Raw genomic sequence first — 17,909 nt, forward strand, 5'->3', positions numbered from 1 at the left:
TATTTGGATTTTTGAAAAGATTTTTATTTGAATTGAGGGAGGTGATCTAAATTTTTCTTCAAAAGAACTCTCCCTTTCAAATATTTTTTTTATGGCAAAAGTTTTATTTGGATTCACCCAAGATCTGTTTTTGGTCTTGGAGGTTCTTGCTTTTCTTTTGGACTCAAGACAAAATACTTTTCACTTGGAAAAATGGCTTTTGAAAATCTCTTTGAAATTGCACTATGGCTTTTGGAATAATCCTTTGCCACTTTCAACAATTCCTTCTTGCCATGGCCTTAGTGCAAATCCTCTCTCCTAACCCTTCCCTCACCTTTGGATCATGATTTGCATCAAATCCAGCAAGTTGAACCTCCCCATGTGATTATTTCCATTTAAATCTTATTCAAACAAATTTCTGCCTTCTCTTCTAGCCATTGGTGTTTTACAAAGGAGCTACACTTTCTGCTTGGGTTTTTGTCCCCAAACCAACTCCCCTCCCTAGTCCTTTGAACCCTCAACCAAGATCCATGAAGATCCACTGGTCTTCAGTTCAAATTTTTCAAACTACACTTGCTGCAAGTTTGGACCAGATTTGTCAAATTTGGTGAAATTCATTCAAATCCTTTTCCAAAAATTCCAAGTAAAATCAGGCAGCCTCTGGGTGCATTGAGTGGTCACCTCACCAAGTACCAGCTCCAGAAAAAAAATTCTCATTGCCAAATCTTTCTGTCGAACATCTGCAGTGCATTGTCAAACTCAGGTTCAAAAAGTTCAGAGAACAGTTCAGTGGCATACTGTCGTTTTCTTCAGAGATGGTTGTCGATCTCGACAGTGCCCCGATGTCGCCTTGCTCCCCGTCCCCTCCCCCTTGTTCCTGCACCGCACGAACGCCTGGCACCTTGCGGACGTCGGCGACGAGCAGCAGAAGGTGCGCCGCCCCGTGACCGACGCCAGCGGCGGCTTTGCGGCCGCCAGCGGGAGGCACGGTGCTGACGGCGCCACCCAGCGCCGCCCAAACCGCCGGAGCTCGCCGCGTGGCCTTCCACTCCCCCGAACGCGCTGCCACCCTCGTCGTGAACCGCAGGGCGCGGAGCGCGCTCTCTGCCGCCGCCGTGCCCGTGCGGTCACCTCACCATGAACTGACGCCGTTACGCCAAGGCCAGCCGAGGTTAGCAGGGGAATGACACCAGTAACCTCCACGGATGCTGCCTGGCCACTCAAACCTCCTGCCAATCCACTGCATCGTCGTAATCGCTTGCCGGAGATTCTCCGTTCACGGCCACCCCGTCGATCCGCCTATAAATAGAGGCCCCGAGCTTCAACTGGAACCCACACCATCCCTGCACTCCACCTAGAGCACGCCTAGCCACTGGAAGAGCCTCGAGGAGGTCTCCTTCCTCGACTCCGGCCGCCGCGACCCGCCACGGGATCCAGCTCGATTCGCTCCCGTGCGTGCGCCTCCGCCTCCCATGTCTTGCCAGTAGCTTCACTATGCATCTCTCCTTCTGACCCGCGCTTCAATTCGAAGTTTGCAGCCCTCCACCGGAGTTCTCCACCCTCACCCGAGCCCCCGCCCGCCGGAGAAAGTGTCGCCGTCGACGTGGTGCTCCCCGTTGGTCGAGTCCACCACCCACCGACGCGGAAGAAGACGCTGAAGCTCTTGGTACCCTCCGATCCTCCTAACTCGCCGTGGTTCGACGCCGGCGTCCACCGCAGTCTTCGGGCGCCGGCGAGCTTTTCAAACCTGGCATGTGGGCCCCGCATGTCAGCCTCTGTTCTATTCTTTCGCGAACCGTTTTCTGCTGGCGCCTTCGGGCAAATACGCTTTCCCTCTTGAGGTTGCGCATTTTCAGTCGAACCGTTTTCTGTTTTCTCAGTTAAAACCCTAGGACTTTTCTATTTCATTACAGATGGGTCCCTGGACAGAAACCTTTATAACTTTTTAATAAAAAGGAATTTTTGAGTGATTCCTTTTCTGACCTTCTTAAATTTTTGTCTAGTTTTTTATGGGATTTATTTCGAAATTTGTTGGAGAAGTTTCTGTGCACACATTGGTTTTCACGTTAGTGCCCGTTTTCGTGATTGCCGTAGGTTCCGGAAGAGGTGACGGAGCCGCGAACTTCGCCGAGCTAGACTCCGACTTCTCCGAACAAGGCAAGCATGTTTTGAACATTTGATATGACATGTGTTTGCATGTTTGCTTGAAAGTTGTGTGCGTGGCATATGAGTGTCGGTAAATACCTCGTTGCTTGTAAGGCAACTACCCGCATGTTCCAAAGTTGTGATGATCTCTGATGAGAGATGTCCAAATCATGTGGTGACATGAAGGGCAGCAAGGTGGTACTGTTGTAGCATACCAGCCTTGCGTCATCCGACTTTCTCCGACGTTAACGTGGACGGAGTCACGTTATCGTTCTTTTCCCCCGCATGTTTCATAGTTGCGATGATCTCTGATGAGAGATGGCCTAATCATGTGGTGACATGAAGGGCAGCATGGTGGTACTGTTGTAGCATACCAGCCTTGCGTCATCCGACTATTTCTGACGCTAACGTGGACGGAGTCACGTTATCGTTCTTTTCCCCTTCCATGCTACCACATGTTTCATTTGCCAGGATGCGGTTTAGTAAGTTGGTAACCTCTTTCCGTGTACACACCAAACAGAGGGGCCGGGATGATGGTACCTTGGCCCAGGATTAAAGCCAGTCATCCGGTCAGGGGGCATGGGTGTTTCCGGTTGGGACCGAGAGGGGGGGCACCCCCTTAGAGCGCGCGTATAGAAATTTGATCCCATGCTACGCGAGGTTGTAGCCTCCCCGTCTCAAGGTTTTTCTTGAACGTTGCTGAGGGTGATCCCTGGCTTCGGAATGTTGAATTGGGTGTGTACTGGTTAGACGTGTTTCTTCCAAAACACCGTAAACGGAACTAGTCCCTGTGACTACTGAAATCCGTTGGCTGTGGTTAAGTACAAACTCTGCAGAGTCAATTCCTTCCAAGTCATCGTATCCATGATCAAGTAGTGTAATCAGTATATCCATATCTATCCACGTGAAAAACTTGTCCCCGATGAACAAGCTCAAGTGGTAAATCCAGTTAAATTATTATTCCTGTGGATGGACTAACTTTATATTTGTCTCGTACTTGTGATAATTTATGTTCCCGAACTATTGTATTATTGAGCTACAATATAAGCCCTTTATGTGACGTCGCGCAGACGTCCGACTGTGGCGTGTTTTTGTTTCTTACATTAAATATAAGCCCTTTAGGTGATGTCGCTCAGACGTCCGACTGTGGCATGTTCGTCTTTTATTTTCTGTTATAAGCCCTTTATGTGATGTCGCTCAGACGTCCGACTGTGGCATTATTATTATTCTTGCAGTTTCCTCTCGAGGAGTCATTCAGACAGTCGTTTGGCACCAGCATTATTATTCTTGCAGTTTCCTCTCGAGGAGTCATTCAGACCCTCGTTTGGCACTAGTATTACTATTCTCGCAGTTTCCGCTCGAGGAGTCATTCACACCCTCGCTTGGCACCCAGTATTTATTATTTCTATGTCTGATCGCACTGGTTAAATTGTTCTCATGCTTCATGTTTGCATTTGTTATATCTTTTGTCCGAACTGTCTTGCGAGTACTTTCATAGTACTCACCTGGCTTGTTGATTTGGCCAGATGTTGACGAAGGCGATCTCTTGGATGAAGAGTTTGATAGCGCGTCCGACGCCTAGAGGAGTCCTAGTCAGTCCTGTGCGATCCCGGATATTGGTCACTTGTATTATATACGCTTCCGCCACCCGCAATAAGTCTCCTCGAGCCTCACTTCGACGCTCGAAGAGCTGTAGTCTTCAGGAGTCATATCACTCGCTTCGCAGTGATATTTCCACCACCGTCATTATCGTGAGTTAGTAGTATGCCACCCTATCCGCCGTCTTGTTTTAGCGGCGTGCATGTAATAAATTGTTGGGCATCCTCCACTCAACCTTGTATTATATTCAGTACTCCTGGTATTTTTCTTCTGTGACCAAGATATTGTCTACCAGTGAGAAGGAATTCTTCCTTACTGGTCCGTAAAAGGGATTGGTCTATCAATAATTATTTTATTGAAAAACCGGTCGTGACACACGTGCACCGGCTTCGTAGTAGTGGCGGCGGAGGGCGGCCGAGGGGGAGCCGGCGATCTCCTTCGTCTGCTCCTGCGAGAGTACGTCCAAGAGAGCTTTGGAGCATGCCCGGAGCGGAGCCACCGATGTCCTTCGTCTGCTCCTGCGACAGTACATCCAAGAGAGCTTTGGAGTGCCCGGAGGCCATGGTTGGAGTGGTGCCAACAGAAGGAAGGGACCGGAGGAGAATGAGTGTGGTCTTTGGCTATGGCTAGGAGCTGGGGCTCAGGTTAATATAGCGGGCGAATGGCAATGAGCCGCTGCAGACGGAGGGACGGCTGGCACTGGAGTAGGTTCGTCGGTAGCCGTGGTGTATCGCGGAGCAATCGCTTGCATCGGGATGCCATGCGGGTGGCGCTCTCTCGGCCATCGCGCTGCTGCAATGCCGGCGCCAGTGAGAGGTCGCGTCGGGCGTGAATGCGGATGCTGCTTCAGTGACTTAACCACAGGTGCTTTGTCTCACTAACATGTGGGCCCAACGGGCATCAGGCCCGCATGTCAGTCACACACCAACTGCACCTGCAGTTAAGGCCGATGAATGCGGCATTGACGTTCTGGAGAGACAGTGATCATTTCACGCGGGAAGCGCGCGCTAGCGATGGAAGGGGTTTCGGGCCAGGGCGGTCAGACGCTGGCGTGGTGGTAACATGTGAACTCATGGATGACGAGCCTTTGAAGCGTATGCGGCACGTATTGACAACCAGGTGTCCATGCAACCGCTTTTTATTTCTTTCTCCACTGACAGGTAGGCCCGCATAGATAGATAGATAAAGAACACGAGCAGATGAGGCGCATACGGACTGTTTGACTGGTCAACCAGACAAATACGGAGCTATACGCTGAGCCAGTGACCGTATAATCACCATATCTCGTATACAATGATCAAAGTGAGCTATCAAGACAAGTTCAATGACCGCCAATGCATTTTACTCGGTAATAAATGACCAGGATTGAAGGGGAATCCAAATTTCCTTCGTCTTCTGTCCTTGAGCTCTTGACAAACCAATGCACTTTACGGTTGTCCGGCCACTCCACCCAGAGCTGTCACCAAGCGTCGTTCATGCCACCGCGCCGCACACTAATCGGTAAGGAAGCGATGGCATCCCTCCGCGCCGAGTTCCTCGCCGCCCATGACCGCACACAGAATGGTAGGCAAGCAGTGGCATCCTGCCATGCCGAGTTCATCGCCGCTCGCGACCTCACACCTACGTGGGCGGAATTTGAAGCTGCCAAGGCCGAACGGGTGGTAGAGCAAGAGGCGGCCAAAGCCGCACAGAGGGAGCAGAAAAGTCAGAAAGCACTCAAGAAAAGAGAGGCCCGCCGCCGCAAGAAAGAAGAGGACGCAGGCGCTGCTGCGGAGAGGTCGGCGGAGATCCAAGCACGGTGGGGTGTCGCCAACAAAGCCGGGAAGGAGAACAACCGCGTCTGGCCAGCATGTGAGAAGTAGTAGTACTACTCACTCCTTTCCGGTTTATAAGGCTCAATTCAAAAATCTCACCAACCAAGGTAGATGGTGTGTGGTGGAATACTTTTTGTAGTTTGCAAAAGCACCCAATTAATGCTCTTGTTTTTCTCAAAAAAGTATGTTTACCAATGCATTAATTGCAATGCATGCATGCATGCATAAATTACATGCATTGGTCAATTTTCTCTTAATACTTGCATGTAATGATTTAATCCACCTTGGAATCTGAACATGTGATGGGGAACAACCAAATTGAGCCTTATAAAATGGAAAAACTAAAATTTTGAGATAAGCCCTATAAACCGGAAAGGAGGGAGTAGTAGTTAGTGTGTGTGTGTGTGTCGCCTGTACGTTTGTTTAATTAATTACGAGCATGTAACAGTACTACTAGTTACTACTGTAGTTTTTAGAGCAAATTACCAGTACATTAGCCTAGACTCAATGGAAAAATTCCTATCCTATGCATCAAATGGCATATCTTTCTCTATAGGAATTGAGATGCATGTCATGTCACTTCCTATGATTTTCATATTCCTATAAAATTCCTATCCTATGAACCAAAGGAGGCCTCTGCTGGAGTAACTACTGTAGCTAGCAGTACTGCTGGTACAGTAGTTTTCTTCAAGAAGCGGAGTTCAAAGTCATGATGGTTCCTTCGTCCGAGCAACTTCACAGTGGGTAAGGTTGGGCCTATGATTTGATGGCTCATTATTAATTACTGCGGCGCGACGACCGTGGTGAGTCTCCCTTGGAGTTCTGCGGGCATGGCAAGTGGACCAGGATGGTCGACGTCCCACATGTCGGCGAGCGGAAGTATTCTTTCCGATATCAAGGAGCAAGGAAACCACGTGGTATAGTATCACTGGTGATTTATATTTATTTTTTATTTCTAATGAATGCTAGCGTTTCAACTCTTACGACGAAGGAGTGCCAAACGCACGACACCTGCTGGATGTCGCACACGTCAGCGAAAGGAGTGGGACATGAACAGCGTGGTAGAGCATCTCCACTTCTGGGTCAGAGACCACACGTAGTAGTACTACTGTACCAGTGGTATGAACGATACAAAGTGCAAGCCGGAGAGAAAGACACGTCTAGTTGGAAGGTCTCGGGGCATACACGTAAACAAATATAAAACCTAATATGTGCCTCCAATTAATATAGTAGTAGTAGAGTACTTAGTCACGCACTCCATAACATCACTGGGCATTGCATGTACAAAGTTTAGTGGTAGTAAGAGACAAATGCCTATATGCCACGCATGTTCATACTATTTGTGCCTTTCTACTTCACTTACTGCGCTACATTACACAGGTTCGCACGTCCACTCCTGGGTACATGTCCGTCTCGTAGTTCCAGTCCCACGTGTTATTCATATAGATGGAACAATCCTTGCATGACACCTGCACCTTGATGCTAGATGTGTAGCGTGTTGGCAAAAGGATGAACAAAGCTCACGTAAAAAAATAAAGTGGAAGAACATAGATTCCCGACGACCGAGAAGGTGCAAGGAACCTCGGGGTGGAGCGTCTGCACTCATAATATTTTATATTATTCAGCGATATAAAATCAACCAATCATCTCCACAGTGGACTAGAAGAGTACGAAACACGGCAGCCCAGTGTAGTTACATCATACTAGTACATGGCTAACCCACGCTATCACCATATTTCTTGGCTTCCGTGCGACACCTATCTCTAGTAATCCAGTAACCCGTATCGCTTCTCCCTCCTCGTCTCTCTCAAAGGCCCTATTTGGATACTCTAACTCAGTTAAAGGTTAGAGTTAGATTCTAATCCTAAACTAACCCTGAAGTAACTCTATCGAAAGAGGTGTTTGGATGACAGGGTTAGATGGAGCGCGGATACGGCGAGGTCCCTTCATGGGCGGTGCGAGAGGGAGGGAGGGAGGGAGAGGACGAGAAGCTTCGAGGAAGTGGGGAGGGATCTACTGCGGGGAGAGCGAGAGAAAAATGTGTTTTTTAGTGTCCCGAGAAGAACTAACCCAAATAAGCACCTCTTGGGTGGGTTAAATTTTTTTTGGGTTAGTTGAGTTCAAACTAACCCAAACTAACTCTAACATGTGGATCCAAACAGTAACCCAAACTAACCCTCCTGTTTGGATATTTTTGGGTTAGTTGAGTTCAAACTAACCCTCCAGTTTGGATATTTTTGGGTTAGTTGAGTTCAAATCGCACAGCCCGACCTTTCCAGCAGTAAGTAAGTTGAATCCGCTACTCCCTCACCCTCCTCGCCTCTCTATCAAACCGAACGTGAAAACTGCCGCGCGTACTGCCCGGGAAAAGCCCCGCCCTCAACTTTTAACTATGCGAAAATAGTTCGAGCTTGTTCTTTCTATATAAATACTAGTACTGTATGTTTATTCACCCGTGGGGTTGTTCAATGAATGGAGGGCTGGGGAGCACAAGTGAACAATACTACTACTAGTAGTAGTAAGTAGGAGTCGTACAGGTAGTCACCTTAAATAGAGAGTTTCTTTTCTTTAATGCCACGTACACAAATTGAAACGCTTGTTGTGGAGAGAAAAAGATAATCACTCCACTATATATGTACGCGGGGGCCTGAGCGCTTGCTTTACTAGGGTTGCTCTCTTCATTCTCTCATCCTCCGCAGATATAAACAAGACAGCGGTAGCGACATTTTCTCTCTGCTCACCGCTGGTCACAGATCCGGCCGGATCCCTTCGGCTGGTGTGTGTAGAGGACTAGGTGCATCGTTCATGCGGTCATCGCCGGCGATGGAGGAAACCCGCAGCTGTCGGACGGGCCCGATCCTCTGCCCGTGCCGTTCTCTCTGACACAGCGCCGGCTCGGGAGGTCCTTCGACCCTTCTTCCTCCCTACCGTATTGTCCGTAGATCCGACCGGCCGCCGCCGACACCCCGAAGACCCTCGGGTATAAGTTCTTCAAAAGCGGCCTTGCTCTACTGCCCCAGCTCCCCACGTGTCTGCATGTGCATCTTTTTCTACTCCCATCAGCTCGTCCAAAGCCACCTAAATTTTTAGTATTATTAGAGGTAAAGCTACTTCATGCATTCGAATCTAGGGCTTTGTTCAAACAACGAAGAAAGGGGGGAAAGTTGTAGCATGAATCTAGGACTTGATTCAAAGAGGAAATAATATGGTGAAAGTAGTAGAGACCGGATACCCAACCGGTCTCTTGGTTGAAACGGGAAATAATGGGAAAACGCAGTACAAACTGGATAAGGAACAGATCTATTATTGGTTGAAAAAGGATAGAAATTGGCGGCTGGTGGACTAGTCAACAGAGTATGTCCATGATTAGATTTGTTTCCTCACATAGTAAAAGGTCTCCAGGATTAGAATTGCTGCCCTCACATAGTAAAAGGTCTCAGGATTAGATTTGCTGCCCTCACATAGTAAAAGGTCTCCGGGATTAGATTTGCTGCCCTCACATAGTAAAAGGTCTCCAGGATTAGATTTGCTTCCCCCACATAGTACAAGGTCTCCAGGATTAGGTTTGCTGCCCTCACATAGTAAAAGGTCTCCAGGATTAGATTTGCTGCCCTCACATAGCATGAACAAACTCTGCATCACCACTTTATGCCTCCTTGTAGGTACATTGTGCTGATGCATCCACTGTCGCATGTCCTTATACCAACCTTTTGCTGTTGTTAATGTAAGGGCGCATCTAAAATGAAGCGATCACACTATTACCTTAGGGACATGTCTAACCAGTGTTATTGTTATTCTAATGCCTCGAGTGATAAGATGCAATTAAACTGTGTTACAAATGGCACTCCTGTTGTTTTCCCCAGTATGATAAGTAAGTTGCTCCTTTACGCTGCTTAGTGTCCTGGTGTCCCCACGGTCCCATGCCCTTAAACAAACTCTTTAGCTGCTGTTGATTTACTGTATCTGGTAAACAAGCAATGCCACCATTAATGTAATCCCATATTTGAGGAATCTCATTGTTGATCGTAATGCTTCTGGTAACATGAAGCATTGCTGACGTTTTAAAACCTTCATGGACAGCCACCATTAAAGACATCGCTCGGCCCCGACCACCCACCGTAATCGGGGACACCCCTATATTTTCCTCGCCCTCGCTTCAACCACGGTTTTTTCCATCATGGACAGCCCAAAGAATGTCATGCAGCCGCGTCTCCGACCCGCCCAGGACGAAAAGCCCATTTTCTGTCATGAATTTTTGTCATAGAAGTAGGACCCCACCACATCTATGATGATATCGTGTTTTGTCACAATTATCATCATAGAAGTGTCATAAGTATGACAAAAAAGATTTTCGTTCGGCCCAAAATGTCATGGATGTGTCTTTTTTTTGTAGTGTCTGTTCCGCGGGGAAAGACTAAGGGCTATGAATATGTGCATTATTCTTCAAATCATTATGTTCATAAGTCCTCGAAGAATTTCTCTACTTATTCATATGCTTACTCTAACCCCTCTCCTGTGAAACGAAGTGGACTGGTGTCTATGCCACCTTTCTCTTATGGAGCTCGCAGAATGATGAACTCTTTGCCACCCCTCCAGATGTGGGTGGTGAAGAAAAAGAACTAATCTCTTATGCAGGGTCAGGTCTCCAGACGAACTTAATCATCTGAAGAATTTGCTGGAGACCTGAATATGCTTGAAAGGATGCAAGCTAATCATGAAGAAATGAATTTTCATTTCTCACGTCCTCATACTTCTATATCTGTTCTATTCCTTGATGAAATTCATCTGATGAATTTGATATCATATTCTTCACTAATGAAGTATATGAGTTCGTAAGATGCACTAGTTCATCTGGAGGATGATCAACCCAAAGCTACTGAGTGGGTCCTCGACAGTGGATGTACAAATCACATGACTGGTGACAGGAACTAATTGATGGACACTACTTTATCTCCATCGCATCTAAAGCATATCACCTACGCTGACAAAGGCAAAAGCAACGTATTGGGTCTAGGTAAGGTTGCGATCTCAAAGAATCGACACATGGGCAAAGTCATGCTTGTCGAGTCCTTAGGATTCAACCTCATGTCTGTCTCAATGCTTTGTGATCTTGATATGGTTGTTGTCTTTGGCAAGTATCATTGTGTTGTGATCATGGAAGCTGACCATTCCAAAGTCTTCGAAGGCTTTAGGAGAGGAGACTTGTATATTGTTGATTTCTCTATAGGACCACAACCTGCTACATGTCTACTTGCAAAAGCTTCAGAAGGCTGGCTATGGCATCGATGACTTGGTTATGCTAGAATGAGGAACTTGCACAATCTCGCGAAGAAGAAGCATGTCATTGGCATCGAGGATGTCAAATTCCTCAAGGATCACCTGTGTGGAGCTTGTGAAGTTGTAAAGATCGCCAATGCCAAGCATCCCTCAAAGACTATCATGACTACCACTCGTCCATTTGAATTGCTTCACATGGATCTCTTTGGCCCTACTCATTATGCCACATTCACCAATGCTGCATCATTATATGGCTTTGTTATTGTTGATGACTATTCTCGTTACACATGGGTGCATATCATCACTTACAAAACTGAAGTGCATGAAGTCTTGAAACAATTTTCCTCAAGGGCTTCAACCAACCTTGGTGTGAAGATCAAGCCCATCAGAAGTGACAATGGGACCGAGTTCAAGAATACTGGTCTTGATGAATATCTTGATGAACTTGGTATTACTCACGAGTTATCTGCTCCTTATACTCCTTAGCAAAATGGCCTCGTTGGGCGCAAGAACAGGACTCTTGTGAGATGGCTCGCACTATGCTTGATGAATACAAGACGCCTCCTCAGTTTTGGCTGAGGCAATTGATACTGCGTGCCACATCATCAACAGGGTATATCTTCACAAATTCTTCAAAAAGACCTCATATGAACTCCTCACTGACAAGAAACCCAATGTGAGTTATTTCAAAGTCTTGGGTGTTAAATGTTGGCTTAGAGATCCTCATCACAATTCTAAATTTGCACCGAAAGCACATGAAGGTTTTATGCTTGGTTACGGAAAGGACTCGCACACCTACAGAGTCTACAACACCGTTCACCACAAGGTTGTTGAAACTGTAGATGTGCGGTTCGATGAAACTAATGGCTCGCAAAGAGAGCACCTACCTCCTGTGCTAGATGAAATGTCACCTGAGGAATCCATCAAGTTCAAGGCTACTGAGGATGTCATTCCTACCGAAGAATCTGCTGAAGAAGTCATTCCATAAAGTGAAGAACAACATGCTAGTGCACTTGAGGAAAATGGCTCTGAAGAAAATGCTGAGCCAACTCAACGTCGTCAACCCGCTCATCATCGCGTTGCAAATGAAGTGCAGATCGAGAAAATCATCAGCGACATCAATGCACCAGGTCCTCTCACATGCTCAAAGGCTTCACATTTATCTAACTTTTGTGGGCACTTTGCTTTTGTCTCTATCACAGAGCCCACCAAAGTAGATGAGGCATTTCTGGAGCCTGAGTGGATTCAACCGATGCAAGAGGAATTACATCAGGTCAAGCTCAACAATGTCTAGGAACTTGTCAAGCGACCAGACCCACGCAAGCACAATATCATCAGAACCAAATGGATCTACCGCAACAAGCAAGATGAACATGGCCTTGTGGTGAGGAATAAGGCTCAGCTTGTAGCTCAAGGCTACACACAAGTCGAAGAATTGATTTCTTGAGGCTATTCGCATATTGCTTGCTTATGCTAACCATCATAATATCATCTTATATCAAATGGATGTGAAAGTGCATTCCTCAATGGTAAGCTTGAGGAAGAAGTATATGTTGCTCAGCCCCCAGGTTTTGAAGATCCAAAGCATCCTGACAAAGTCTTTAGACTCAATAAGGCCCTCTATGGCCTCAAGCAAGCCCCTCGGGCGTGGTATGATACTTTGAAGGCATTCCTCATGAAGAAAGGCTTCAAACCCGGTTCACTTGACCCAACTCTTTTCACCAAAACCTATGATGATGAATTATTTGTGTGCCAAATCTATGTAGATGATATTATCTTTGGCTATACTAACCAACGTTACACTGATGAATTTGCCTATATGATGAGTGAGGAATATCAAATGTCTATGATGGGAGAATTGAAATTCTTCTTAGGTCTTCAAATTCGTCAACAACGCAATGACATCTTCATATCTCAGGAGAAATACCTCAAGGATGTGTTGAGGAAATTCGGCATGCAAGATTGCAAAGGCATCAAAATCCCTATGCCCACAAATGGCCATCTATGCACTGATGAAAATGGTATTGACTTTGATCAAAAGGTATACCACTCCATGATTGGCTCTTTATTGTATCTATGTGCATCTAGGCCAGATATTATGCTTAGTGTTTGCATGTGTGCCCGATTTCAAGCTACAGTGAAGGAATCACACCATAAGGCTGTGAAGCATATTCTTCGATATCTAGCTCACACTCCAAAACTTGGATTATGGTATCCCAAGGGCTCGGCTTTTGATCTCATTGGATATTCTGACTCTGACTATGCTGGTGATCGTGTGGACCGCAAGTCAACATCCGGCACATGCCATTTCCTCGGACGATCCTTGGTATGTTGGTCCTCGAAGAAATAGAACTGCGTATCACTCTCTACTGCTAAAGCTGAGTACGTTGCTATTAGTTCGTGTTGTGCTCAATTGCTATGGATGAAGCAAACCCTCAACGACTACGGCTTCAATGTGAAGAATGTGCCACTCTTCTGTGACAATGAGAGTGCCATCAAGATTGCTCATAACCTAGTTCGGCACTCGAAGACAAAGCACATCCAGATTCGTCATCACTTTCTTTGAGATCATGTGTTGAACGGAGACATCTCTATCGAGCATGTGAACACTGAAGAACAGCTAGCCGATATCTTCACAAAGCCCTTTGATGAGAAGAGATTTAGGAAGTTGCGGTGTGAGCTAAATATCTTAGAATCTTCGAACGTCCTTTGAAAAGGACACACATCCTAACACTTATGCAAAATTGATGACTTAGATGTGCAACACACGAAGTAATGTTTTCTTCAATCAATGAATACTAACCCTCTAAGTGTGAAGAAATTTACAAAAAATTGATTCTCAGAGACCTACAACAATTGTACGTGGCGTCTGAAATCATTATTCTTATACGGTGGGTCACGCCACCAACAAAAGTTGAAAATCTTCAATTTGAGTTTTTTGGGTTTTTGAAATTCCTCAGTTGTTCAAATTCTTCACTTTGCATTGTCTTCACTCTTTCCGTTGTTGTTCTTCATTGACTATACATATATTTGTTTTCTGTCCTCTACAGCATTCACTTATTGCTAATTCTTTAGGTTGACTTTTTTACTAAGTGAATGTGATCGGACCTGTCCCCCTCTACGCTAAACTCAACTCAGTCTATTCACAAATTCTTCATGTGCGTTCTATTTGAAACTCGTTCAAAATCTTCACTGTGTCCTTGTCAACTGAAGAATTTGCGTACGAAACTTTAAAATTATCTTATCTGAATTTTAGGCTTTTGCCGCTCAACCCGTTCGGTATCCCACGATAAGATTAGTATATTCACCCACAATCTCACACGATCTCCACCTCACTATACGTGGGTGACACATGTCGCGAGGATGAGAAGGGTCAGGGGCACGTTCATCCATTTTCCTCAGACGAGCGGTTTTTCACCTCGGCTATATATACCCCTGACCCTCCTCAGACCACATTTACCCCGCTCGACCTCACTCCCCTCGCTCGAGCTCTCTGACCTAGCGCCACCGCTACCTTCATCGTCGTCGGTGAGGAAGAGCTTCACTGCCTCGACCTCGTCGTCATCGTACTCGCACCGGCCGCGGAAATCTTCACTCTGCCGTCGCTGTAGCTATCTTCCGCCGCCAAGTTAGGGCGTGGAAGATCTGAACGGACGAACTTCTCAACTTTCACTCCCAGTTCGTCGTGTTCTTCGTCAAGGGTAAATAAAATTTATTTTTACTGCCCTTGTTGATTCTGATGATTTCCACAAAATCTTCAAAAGGTGTTTATTCTTTAAACACCACACTTGAATCTGTTTCTTGATTTGTTTCTCTAAGCAACTTTTTTCTTCAAGATTCCTCAGTTGTGTGGATTTTCAATCTATACAACTCTGGAACCTGAGTCAAAGAAAGACACTCCTGGTCAAATTCCTCAAACTTGTTTCTTTTGAAAAACTTCTGAGAATGGATGTGACCTCTCCAAATTCTTCACACCTATACTCTGTTCACAGGTACACATGTCCGCTGCTGAATCACTAGGTTGTCATCAACTTAACTCATTTGCAGCATTCCTTGAAGACAAATTGCATACCTCTTCAGAGAATTCCATTGTTCAAAATCCTCAGCTGAAGACAATGGCTGATGGCAAGAGACCTCAGAAGGGAGGCAAGAGACCAGAACTGCATACTGCTTTTGAGATACCTGATGACATCTATGAGGAATATTGCACTCCTGATGAAGCCAAACACGGCAAGGAGAACAAAAATCAGCGCAAGGTGCGCATTCAGAGGATAGAGAGGAGATGGGCATGGGAATGGAGGGAGTACATATATGTCACTCCAAAGTACATGAAGGAATTCGCTTTACACCCTCCTTGCCCAAGACCTCCATTGGCACCTAGCCAAGTTGCAGATCCCACTAGCCTCAAGCACGGTGAGGACTATCCAGATGATTGGGCAAAGCGGCAAGCCAAGTTGGCCAAAATGGCCAAAGAAGCAGTGAGGAAATTCAATGAAGATTCTGCTGCTACCGCTGCTGAGGCCTTTGCTAGCAAGCCCAAGAAGGCTATGCCCAAGAATCCTACGAACAAGCCCAGTTCCTCAGCAATGTCCTCTCGGCCAAGCTCATCAAAGCCCTCACGGCATATTCGTCAAGCAGCTCCAGTTCCCACTGTTACAAAACCTTCAGCTGTTGCTGGAAAGTCCTCGGCACCTGCGCATCTCGCCTCTTGCCAAAGGACCACTGGTATCTCTCTTTCTATAGGAGCATCTGCAAGTTCTTCAGCTCCTCCTCAGTCCTCAATTGGCCCAACTTTGCTAAAGACAAAGGCCACTGCTGGACGAGGCACAAGTCCAAGTCCTCACAAGAAGCAGGTTGCCTTCCATGTGCCGTCTAGTGAAGATGAAGCTGATGATGAGGAAATAGCAGAAATCATCAGAGATAGATAGCAAAGGGCTGCTGGAGCCAAAGGCAGTGAAGTGCCTCTTCTGCTGGATCCCAATTTGATCCTAGACTTCATTGATCTCTAGCACAAGGACCCCAACACTCCTATGCCTGATTTCAACCTCACACCTGACCAAAGTCATATGTTGACTGCCTTCATAGGCGAAGAAAAATGGAAGTTCGAAAAGGCCAGGCAACTGAAGAAAGCTCAGTACAAGAAGGAGCAATTTCTGAAGAAGCATGTAGTCACTATGTCTCCTGATGAACTTGTGGCCATGCAAACTGAGATCAAAGCACTCAGTGATGAATTTGATGCATACCGTGCAGATTGGCTAGGAGCGAAGGCCAGATTCGTCAGAATGGCGAAAGGATTCACCTCAAATGTCGCAGCCTCAATGCAACAAGAAATTCCACAGGCTGAAGCATCTGCTCAGCCTACTGAAGAACATGCCAGCACCGCTGATTAAAATCAGGCTGCTGAAGAAAATGAGAGCACCAGGGCTGATGAAGAAATTCTAGCCGCTGAAGAAACTGCCAGGGCAACCTCTAGTGTTGCGCCTGAAGATCAAGCCAGGCCAATTAAAGCTTCTGCTACTGCGCCTGAAGAAACTGAACAAGCCAGGGCAACTGCATCAGTTGCGCCTGAAGAAACTGCACCAATTTCCTCTGCTCCTCCTGCACAAACAACAAGTCCTACTCTTCCTTCTACATCAGAAGTGAAGAAAACCAAAGCTGCGGAGCGAGCAGCTGTGAAGAAAAGGAAAGCATCTGCATCCTCAGAGTCTTCAGCTTCGAAGAAAGTGAAGACTTTGACGAGCTCCTATGCAAATCCCATAGATGTTCCAATCTCAAGCATGCCATCAAAGGAGATTGTTCCCTTTGGTGAGGAATATGTGATTCCAAGTGAGTCCGATGAAGAAGATCCTTCTGCTGCTACGTCGGAGCAGATTGATGAAGAAATTGAAGTGGATAATATCACTTCAACTCCACTGGTTTCATCGCCCATGCCTCAGTTCACAGCTGAAGAGGCAGACGTTGAAGAAATAGATAGGGAAGGTGAAGATGTGGATATTGGGGCTACAACTCCAATTCTGAATGATGACTACTGGAAAGTCATCACCCCAATTCACCACTCTACACCCCTCTGCAACAGATTCCTCAGTCCCCGATTCAAACTAAAGAAATTCATACGGGCTCTGAAGATCATCAAGCTTCTCTTCTCATTATTCCTGAAGAAGTTCCAGCCACTAGTGCTGCTGAAAATGTTGCTGAAGAAATGGAGGCCAAGGCTGCTAATGATGACATTGCTCCTGAAATTCCTCAGCCTGTGGCCCCAGAAACTGTGATTCAAGAGGCTGTGAAGACATCAACTGCAAATCTTCAGCCCAGGCCACAGAATCCTCACTCCAAGAAGCAGAAGTTCAAGGCTGATGAATTCTTCAATGAGCACATTTTCTTCACTGACGACAATCCTTATGACTCTGCTTGTCTTTGACGCAAGCGTTTTTGGACTTCTAGCCAAACGAACTTCTATTCCTTGCTGCTATTTGATAAAGACAAGATCTTTGACCATGAGGAAATTCCTCATGTGGACATGGGGTCTCTACCATGGTTCACCTCAGTCCTCAGTGTTCTTCATGACGCTGGGCTGCTCAACCTCTACACCGACATCTGCGACTGGAATGAAGAACTCATTCTTCAGTTCTATGCCACGTTGCACATCACTGGCAACGTTGAAGATGTGAATTCATGGGTATTGGACTGGATGATAGAAAATACTCCTACAAGGCTCCGACCTTTGAATTACTTCATGCCATCCCAGTCAGTGCTCCTCCTGAAGGTGCAAGGCTCGTCTATGTTGACCCTGAACTCTCAGATCATCTGATGCTAGTGCTGATGAAGCCTTTGAAGCCAGGCCAAGCTCCAAGGACCAAATTCCTCGTCAAGAATTGCTCTATGTGCCAAGGACAGTGTACAAAATATTGACCAAAACCCTCAGTCCAATCAAGGGCAACAGCTCTAATGATGAAGAAGTTGTTGGCATCATGAAGAATCTGCTTTTCAACATCATACATGGTATTCCTATCAACTACCACGATTTCTTCATGAGGGCTTTGGCCAATGTAGCACTATCACCGTTTGAATTGAAGCCTTACGCTCCCTGGATCATGA

This window comes from Triticum aestivum, chromosome 1D (assembly GCF_018294505.1).
Source record: "Triticum aestivum cultivar Chinese Spring chromosome 1D, IWGSC CS RefSeq v2.1, whole genome shotgun sequence".
NCBI lineage: Eukaryota > Viridiplantae > Streptophyta > Magnoliopsida > Poales > Poaceae > Triticum > Triticum aestivum.